The following is a 10,625-nucleotide window of genomic DNA, read 5'->3' as shown; positions in this document are numbered from 1 at the left end:
CATAAAATGGAGTTTAATGTAAATGGCATTATGAATATTCACCTCATAATAATGATTTAGATTATATTCACTGTAACAGCAGACCCGTGAAGAACAGTGGTAGAATAGGTCTTCAGCAACCCATGCTTGCCGTAAGAGTGAGTGAGTGGGTTTAACGCCGTAAGAGGCGACTAAACGACCAAGTGGTCAGGTTCGATGACATGGTTGATACATGTAATCGTATCCCAATTGCGTAGATCGATCCTAATGATGTCAATCACTGGATTGTCTGGTCCAGACTCGATTGTTTACAGACCGCCGTCATATAGGTGGAATATTGCTGAGTAGGGCGTTAAACAACAAACAAACACTGTGACAGCAGATGTTGACAATGCAACCCATTAATGTGAGAAGCAAACTACATGCACCACCACAGAAGCATCCCCATCCAACCCTCTGTCGCCTCCAGCAAATACCGACAATTGGATCTTAGCACTACCATATTTCACGATAACTTGTATTTATATGAGAGCTAATTATCTAAGTAACATGAACACGATGTAACGGTTCATTACGTTTGAAAATTAGTATTGTCGTAAGGAGTGCATCGGTGCAGGGAAGACACGGACCAACCCACACACAGTTAACTGTTTCTCTCTGCATATAACTGAGTTAGGTATTTTGTTTTTCTTCTTTAATTATTAAAAAGTTGGATATTTGTGTGGTAAATGTTTCCACCAAACCATACCAGTTTCAATTTCCCTCCAAATGTCGCGCAAGGACTGTGAAGCTGTGGTCGTGGTTTAATACCTTAGTGTTCCCCGAGAAGGAAAATAGATACGCTAGTTCCTCCTAGATGTGTACCTATAAGTCATATTACTGTAACAATGCCTAGATGAACAAACAATGTCAATCAAAATCGATTATGGAATTTGCTTCCTCTTCCTTACACCTGATTCCCGAACTATAAGCCTGTGCCTCGATCGAAACTCGAGCTTACATTAACTTGTCTGAGCGCTTGGTCGGGATTTTCTCCTTTGCAACAGCTAGCTTGTTCCCGTGACGTAAATATACACAGAGTAACTGATTCCACTGAAATAGTTACATTGTTTGGGATTAATTGTACCAACATATTGCACATAAAGGACATGATGTAGGCTCCACATGGGTAGCCACTCGCGAGGGAGAACTGAAACTGTCACATTCCTTTCTGTCCTTCAACGAAAGAAGTAGAACTCCTACGCGAGTAATAAGTGTTTTCGCTGTAGCTATGTTCTTGTTTCAGGTGGACGTAAATCTACATTATGTTCAACAATGAAGCTTAAATCTATGGGAAATGAAAGTGATATCCAATATATTTAGTTTTATACACAAAACTAAAAGTAACAATTAAAAACACATTTAAAATAAGATGTAATATGTGTTGTAACGTCTTACAGGAACGAATGGTTCACTAAACACATACGAGGGGCGTTCAATAAGTTTTGCAACTTCAATATAAGACCAAGTCGCAGAATATCTTTTGCACGAACATGAAAAGAACCGTGTACATTGTTCGTGGATAAACCAGTCATAGATTTAAGCGACATTTATAAAATACGCTATACTTAAAAAATGAAGTTTTTCGCCTTAAAAGACAAAACGAGGGTCAGCATTGCGCGCAAACAGCACAACAATTGGCGGCAGCATGTTGTTTCGGTAGTACTGTCCTGTGACCCTTCCATGGTCAGTGTGCAGTGGCGCGGACAGCGTTAGCTCGTGAAGATTAAAAGATTCACTATATTTAGAAAATGAAGTTTAAATCTATGTCTGGTTTATCCACGAACAGTGTACACAACAATTCTAAACATGTACATCCATGTATGTATGTAGTGACTAGTTGGAGAAGCAGAGAACATCATACCCAATACTTACTTTCTCCTTGAAACTACAAAAAAGTTGATTAATCACGCGTATTGGCCTTTCTTCCACAGTGTCATGACATAATACTTATCACCACAGTTTCGCCATGACACCGAGGACCATGTTCGTTTATGAGGACATAAGATAATCGTACGATGAATAGTCCATATTAACGCAGTTTGAGTATAATGCCAGAAACATGCTGAGCTGGATACTTACACTATTGTCCCTGGTTTTCTTCGTGTGGCAAGGATGCGCCATGTCCCTGCATCTGCTCAAATAGCTGCCTCTGAAACAGGTGAGGCTGTTATTACTGTCTAACTTATTTACACAGTTAAACTAGTTGACGTGTAGGTAAGTATGTGTAGAAAGTTGCACGCTAACGCGATAGATGGAACCAAGTATATCTTAACCATTTCATTGGAAGAATATGAAGAAGACATGAAACGTTTTTGGAAAACAGCTTCTTTATTCATTGTAACTACGTTTCGGGGTACTGCTGTCACAAGTTCTTTCGTTACACTGCTCACAAACTCCCGAAGAACGTTGGGGACATACGACAATAACAGACGATTACACACATTAAAAGAGGTATTGAGTGATTTTAATGGTTGGACAAGAACAAGGAAGGACCCGGTGTAACATAACAGTAATAAAAAAATGTTGGCGGTGTATTGTATGGTGCAAACAACAACAAGAGTGACAGGGGTATGTAGCGAAAAACTAACGTTTGCCATGACTTGATCAATAATGGGCCATGCCTTCAACGATTGGTCAAACATTCGTTTATACGGCGTGGCATGGTCCGAATCAATCTCCTAATGACAACTGAGGGAGTCTTGTCAATCCCTCTTGCAACGCCTCGATCAGTTGGACTATCATAGCTGGTGGCCATTGACGTCGGCGTACACGTCCCAGTTATGCTCTAAAGAGGAAAGTTCAGGACTCACTGCTGGCCATTGTATTCTGGTGATGTTTTGCTGCTGGAGGTAATCATATACGATGCTTGCACGATGGGCTAGACCATTATCGTGTTGAAAGAAAGAAAACGAGGGTCAGCATTGCGTGCAAACAGCACAACAATTGGCGGCAGCATGTTGTTTCGGTAGTACTGTCCTGTGACCCTTCCATGGTCAGTGTGCAGTGGCGCGGTGAGGTAGCCTCGTGCTTACAGCGTTAGCTCGTCACGCAGAATACCCGGGTTCCATTCCCGACATGGGCAACGTGTGAAGCCCATTTCTGGTGTCCCCCGCGTGATGTTGCAGGAGAATTGCTAAAAGCAACGTAAAACCATACTCAATATCCAGTGGCGTTCTGGCGATCATAGTGAAACCGCCCCATAACATGACAGAGCAACTCCCAAACCTGTTATGTTGCCTTACATTGAGATTGCCATAACGTTCTTTAGGACGCCACCAGACACATCCACGACTATTCAGAAAGACTAGAGTGAGAATGTCTACGCTCTAAACGCCTCTGGTGTTTGCCAAGAATGTGTCGATTTGCCACGTGACTTGCATATTAGCTGCATGCAGGTCAGTTACTTGGACCCCGGTGGCCTGGTGCGCGTGAAAAGCGATTTGATTTTTTAAAGTCTGTTTTTTGATTAATCGATCCGAGACTTATGTTCTTGTTCTAGGGCACCCCGTGCTTGGCAGACAATATTTTGTGACACAATGAACATATTGGCTACCTCTCGCTAAGTTCTACCAGTTTGAAGAATGCCAACAGACATTATGTCTTCATCACACTGCAGACGATACATTCCCAGTCTGACTCCAAATACTGCATTAAAGCAAGCGTAGATATCTTACATGTTGCAGTAGATAATGGCTCAGAGCAATTTGACGACCAGTCGCTGAAGTGTCATAATCAAGTATGACCCCATTCCTAAGCATACGGAGGAATCGCATGGTCCGCGTGCAATATTATGGGTGTGTTGGGGCGTTATGGTATGGTTCCGAAACCATTCTATCTCTGGCAGATATGTTTCCAAGCTGATCTTCTGACGACCGATCATAACAGTCCTATTTCACGATGCCCTGCTGTACACAAAGACACATTACTTCTACCATACGCCTTGCTCTCTGGATACCGATGTAATGTGATAACCGTTACAATGTGTCCTCCAACGCCGAGGCTGATATAATCATCAAGCTTGTATTAGTTCATTGTCGCATGTCTGTATTTGAGAACAGAAAGTGTCAAAGTGAAGGCCTCATGTGTTCACTGCAAGTATTGTGCTGACACACTAATGGTTATAACAGGACAAGATTGGGATTCGAGGCCGAGGTGATAAAATCGTGGCACGCCTGTAAGCCACACACATCTGCACAGGGCAACTGGTCGCGAGTTAGCCGGCTGGAGCACCACACAGGAATTCCACACACACTTTTACAAAAGGAGTGTGTGTATATGTACTGATTGTAATGTGAAGCTAAACTTTATCTGATAGTCCTAGTCTACCAATAGTATAATAGTGGTAGTCACCTTTATCTGTAACCCTTTGTAACTAATACTAAAACTGCCATGTTGCCTGTTGTCCCCAAATGCTCTCCACTATGTTGTGTGAAAACATGTCAGTAATCGATCCCTGTTCACACAAAAATACACGCCTAGATATACCCGGCGCGTTTCAGCAAAACGACAAAATTTATATTTATGATAAGAGTGGAAAAACGTCTTTTCATATAAATGATTTATGCCTCGTACATGTTGTCCGTAAGACTGACTGACAACCATCAATTACATAAGAATGAGTAAAACAGCCATAAATAGTAAGTAAACACTTTAAATAGCCAGCTCTTGTGTCGTGTTGCTTGTTGTCGACCTCATCATCGTGTACACAGTTCTCGGACATCGTCTGCTCTTCGTAAGGAATTGTTGTCTTTACTTCGTAAGGGATTATTGTCTTTACTTCGTTGAACCTACAACAAAACATTTATGTACTTGTTACATTTTTTATCGATAAAAAAAATATTTTTGGGTGGACTAACAACTGTTCCCAATATCCACCATAATGTTCCGCCATGAACTTTTGTAAGTCACATTGTCTGAACTGACAGAATTTCCTTTTGACTGAATAGTAATAATAATCCTTGTCCTATTCAAAAGCGCGCTCTATCAGGCAACATATCACAGTTCCTGGTAGCATTTTACAGGAACACGTGAATAGATAGTGGCCTAAAACATATTTCAAAATCAGACAGGGATTATATGAGCGACTTCAGTGAGTGAACATTTAACGTCGCAATAGCAATGACTGTTTCAGCTCTATTGCCAAGGAGTTCTTACAACCAATTGGAGGCTATGTATTGCAGCTTCACATACTTTCATTTTATTGGTTTCTAAATTTCAGAAAAGAAGATATGGAAATGCAATATGCATGGTGCTAGATTAATAGATCTAGTGTCACATCTGAAGGTCAAAAGTCATCACGGGTATAACAACGTACACAGCATTAATATAGATAATTGCGCAAATCACAACGTACTGCTTATAACAAACAACATATGATACATGAATGAATGGCTGGTCATAAGCAATGATTAGGAGTTTTGGCAGCAATCTTGAAATATTTATATCAGGAGTGAGTGAGTTGGGTTGAACGTCGCTTTGAACAGTATTACTGTTATATCACGGCGTGTCAGCTTTATGTGGGAGGAAAGCCCGAAGTGATGCAGGTCTCAGTCGTTTACCACTTCGGTAAAACCGGCGACCACGGGTATGGTGCTGACGAACCTAGAAACATAATTTGGGCGACCGGAGATTAGAATCCACAATCTCAGGTTTTTGTTTTGCCCAACGGTCGCAGCCCTGGACAGCGAATTCCTGGGTCAGCCCCGGTCATAGGAGGATCTTATTATTTGGGTCATCCATCGCAGTTGATGTTGATTTCAGAGTGGATGGTGATAACGATAAACGTCTTAAACCAACCTCCATAATCGAACATTATCAAGCACTAAAAACAAAATATCTCACAGGGATGAGCACATTGTCCGTGAAGGAAAACACATAAATTGTAAAGATGGACACGCGACTCCGAGTAACAGTTTTAACTGTTTTATATGTATTAATATATGTTCAGTAGTTAGATGGCGTTATTTTATTTTCTTACGTTTATTTCTTATTTTTAGATTTTGGAGGGTGGAACGGGGATGGGTATATTGTCAGTGATGTGGATATACTGAAGGGAAAATATCACAGTTCATTCAAAATTATCAGCATTTCCTTCAAGACAAAACTTTTATTGCTTTGTAAATCCGAAAAAAGTATCCTTTCGCACCCAAATTCTAGTGGCCTTGTGCTTCTGTTGTCACGGACGCTCCCGTATAGTAAAGGCGGAACTAAAGACGTAACGAGCAAGTAAGTGTGTTGACAGGCGCGTGTACTGGGGGATTCCCCAGAGGAGACACTCTCCTCCCGATTGGCTGTGGTGTCCAGGGGACGCGAGAGTATAGTAACAAGGTAGTGGAGGCATCTACCCGACAGTACAGCCCACTTTAAACCCACGTGAAATATGTATATGGATGACATCATCAGGTTTATCATGACATTAAACCACACAGCCACTCCTTTAAGGCAACATAGTAGAAGTAAATTACCAAATACGTTTAATTAAGTTTAATTAAGTGCCAAATGGATCTGTCATATACATTACACATCACAGATCCCTTGAATGTAGCATGTCTTGTTCTTGAACTTGTGAATATACGAACGTTCCTAACATCGTCCACACCAAATGTCTCAACTCGCCAAACCGAAACCTGCATCAGCTCGTATGCTTTGCCTTGAATTATGACAGTGTGGACAATATTCTGGGAACTCATTCGTTGTTCTGTTTATAATTAATTTTAACGTTGGACAAATGAGTCCAGATTTACAAATATCTAAATCAATCATAACATTACCTCTTTTGTATTCCCAACAGACACTATAAAAATACAAATCATATATATTATCTTAACAGCCCATCAAATTAAACAGCCTTAATTCCACAATATTCAGTTGATTATGATCATTTCCCCACAGCATTTCTCTCAGTCGTTAAGATTAAATCATGTTGCTTCTATTACTTCAAAATTAATAATGGAATTAATATCATGTTATTCTTCATCAGTGAACATAACATGTGTTCAGTAGCCCCAGAGCTCCCCTAGAAGGCATCTTCCAAGCAGGTTGCATGTACCTATGCAGTGATCAAAGAGAAAGCATCTCTTTTTAGTGTTTTTCAATGCTTCTTTGGAATTCCTATATTCTCTGAAACACACACGCTTTCAAATGTCATTCCCGGAAAACTACAAATCGAAACGGCAGTTAACTGAAATCATTTGACCCCTATTTCGATAATGCGTCGTCAACATGACCTAGTCATTGGCAGTTCCGATAGGCATAGCCACTCCACCTCCAGGCCACCTCAGTGTTTAGAGTCGCTTGCAGTTGTGTGCAAAAGTTGATCTCAAAAGAAAAAAGCCAAACCCCTTAGCCAATATAACTTACGTTCAATAAATAGTTAGTCTCAACAGCTTAGTAGTTTTAAAGAAGTATGAACAATTCGTGTAGAATGTTTGTATGCATTCGTTTATTGCGTAATGATGATAATTTTGCTGGATGCATTAGTCCCAACTATATAACATCCATAGGGGCAGTTAGAGCAACACGGTTACGTTGGACCGTCTACAATAGTTAAAATCTCTTCACATCTTTGTAAATCCTTGAAGCAACACTCTGTAAAACATGAAAGTCCAATGACAAATGTATTCGACGCATGAATAAACTCTTGGTCTTGCTAATGGTACTTGACTCATTCACCTGATATAGTGCTAGTAATCCTATTTATTTCTATGTTCCAATTACATGGGTTTTCCATTTAGTCAAGTGATTATAAACCACAACAAAGGATGTATGTAAACATGGGTATTATGTATATCTAGCCTGGACCCAGCTCCTATGACGAGTGAATAACATTGCTAATTTGAATAAGAAATGTTAAGTAGCTGCAGGGTAAAACACCTTTCTTGTTTATGAATTAATACGAAAACAGAAATTCCGATTCGTTTATATGAACATTATTCTGACTTGCAAGTGAATACTTTGAAAACATGCATGCATAATTGTCCCGATAAGATATGATTATGTCGTACATTTGGATGGAGCTGACATGAGATTGCTGCTGCACTGACTCTGGCAGGTGCACACAAACAACCCACACGCCATGTCCCTTTTATCTGGGAATAGAAATGAAAACCAAAACATTAAGGCCTCGCGCTTTACCATTGTGCTCAAAATAAACATAACAGCAGGATTGAATGGTTTTATCATGGTTATCGAAATGCGTTCTGAAGAGATTTTGAAGAGGAGCGGTTGAATTGGACAAGCTGCACCTGTGCCGCGGTGTAAAATCACACTGTTGCTCTCACAACCAGCACAAATCTGGGTAACAGTAAACACGGGTGTCGTAGCATTGCTCCCATAATAGTAGAATTGCTCTATGGAGAACGACTCACTGCAAAACGTCGGTATAAACAATGTATGGTTTTATCATGTTTCCCTATTCAGCTATAAGCTCACTCAAATTTCCTACGAGTCTCTGATTATTAGTTTAACTTCCCTGTTGTGCACGAGACGGTATGCTTTCCATGCTTCTCATTGTACTCCTTATCAGGGTGATTCACGCTGACTCAAAGTTGTTGACATATCGATGAATTTGACAGGTGTGTGATAAAGTATCTTTATGTAAATAGCCTCATTACAAATGTTAGAATAGGACACTATAGCAGTGCATTTGCTAGCCACGATCATGACGTCACTACATTATCTCGAAACGTGATCTCCTGTGTCAATCTAGGTCCAGCCCAGCATAACAGGATAAGCCGTTTGTAGCGTTAGCCCTACCCCGATTTACAAACGATGCATTGTAAAAGACACATTGCACAAAACGCCATCAAATACAAACACACACTCCAAATATATAACTTTCACTGTACTGTACACCCCACGGGCTCGTTATTAATAAAACTTTTCGACCTCCATCTTGGAAGGTGTACCTTCGGGGACACACATCCTCGTGAGGACAGCTATCAGCATCATGTCAACGTCTGCCACTGCAGCATCTACAACAGAAAGGGTTTATCTGTTTGCAAGGTCAGGCAAAAGGTACTCACATTGAAATCCCCGAGTCGGGCCACCTGTCGCTGTTCTTGACAAGACCATATACAGTCACGTGATCTGAAGGAAACACCCCACATGCTTGGCAACCGTACCATGCACCACAACGCATGTCTTTGAGGGACGTTTATATCATGTTGGTGTTCAGGGCTTTTACAGCCCTCTGCGTCTGTGATATTTTAGTGAAAATTCATGAAATAATGCGAGCAACTCTTGTCCGCATTAAGAAAGTAACGCATATTTCCCTGGACATGCTGGAGTCATTGTCACGTCGGGTGCACTGCACATGTCGGAAACAATGACACATATCACACAACAAAGATCCCAATAATCTATAAAATAATATTTAAAACCAAATCCGTTTCACATAGCCAAACATGGCTGAGTGAATAATAGTAATAGTTTATTGAACTATCACATTGTAAAAAATAAGTATGACAATAAAAGATGCATAAAAAGTATACAATGTCAGGCTGTGTGGCATATATACAGTACACATACAAATATGCCTACAAAATATACAATGTCAGGCTGTGTAGCATATATACAGCACACATACAAATAAGCCTACAAAGTATACAATGTCAGGCTGTGTGGCATATATACAGCACACATACAAATAATGCCTACAAAGTATACAATGTCAGGCTGTGTGGCATATATACAGCACACATACAAATAAGCCTACAAAGTATACAATGTCAGGCTGTGTGGCATATATACAGCACACATACAAATAATGCCTACAAAATATACAATGTCAGGCTGTGTGGCATATATACAGCACACATACAAATAAGCCTACAAAGTATACCATGTCAGGCTGTGTGGCATTTGTACAGCACACATACACATATGCCTACAAAATATACAATGTCAGGCTGTATGGCATATATACAGCACACAAACAAATAAGCCTACAAAGTATACCATGTCAGGCTGTGTGGCATATATACAGCACACATACAAATAATGCCTACAAAGTATACCATGTCAGGCTGTGTGGCACATATACAGCACACATACACATATGCCTACAAAGTATACCATGTCAGGCTGTGTGGCATATATACAGCACACATACAAATAATGCCTACAAAGTATACCATGTCAGGCTGTGTGGCATATATACAGCACACATACAAATAATGCCTACAAAGTATACCATGTCAGGCTGTGTGGCACATATACAGAACATATGATATGCACAAAAAGATGCATATATAGTTTAGAATATATATTCCCTTAATCAATCGATGTTGGGCTTCCGGTACCAACAGCAGAACGCCTCGATTAATATGTTTTCGCTCGTCGACAGGGGCCATATGGTTAGGATCATAGTTATTTCCGCAGTTGAGGTGTATCGCTGGTTATGGGGTGGGAACGCAACACATAAATAGCAGACAATCCCGGGACGCCGAAAACATTATTTGAGGGATTCTTTTGTCGGTACCGCGAGCGCCACATCGATGGATTAACTGTAAATGCGTACCTTTTTATTAAATAAACTAGGCATCCAGAAATACATTACTACAAAGGCGTTTTATGATATAAATATGTTATTCAGACATGTTGTA

At 40.3% G+C, this 10,625-nt stretch overlaps 1 long non-coding RNA gene across 1 annotated transcript; it reads right to left on the bottom strand.

Moving 5' to 3' along the window:
* Window positions 1-1,932: 1,932 nt before the first annotated feature.
* Window positions 1,933-9,104, bottom strand: LOC139477693 (uncharacterized). The gene is made up of 3 exons (XR_011654154.1): window positions 9,045-9,104; window positions 4,671-4,808; window positions 1,933-2,170 (listed from the first exon to the last, which is right to left on the bottom strand). It is a non-coding gene; the product is annotated as an uncharacterized lncRNA (long non-coding RNA).
* Window positions 9,105-10,625: the final 1,521 nt, after the last annotated feature.

Source organism: Haliotis cracherodii, unplaced genomic scaffold, assembly GCF_022045235.1.
Source record: "Haliotis cracherodii isolate W230 unplaced genomic scaffold, xgHalCrac1.p SCAF_34, whole genome shotgun sequence".
Lineage (NCBI taxonomy): Eukaryota > Metazoa > Mollusca > Gastropoda > Lepetellida > Haliotidae > Haliotis > Haliotis cracherodii.
The sequence above is the reverse complement of the archived record's forward strand: the minus strand, read 5'-3'. Positions and strand labels throughout refer to the sequence as shown.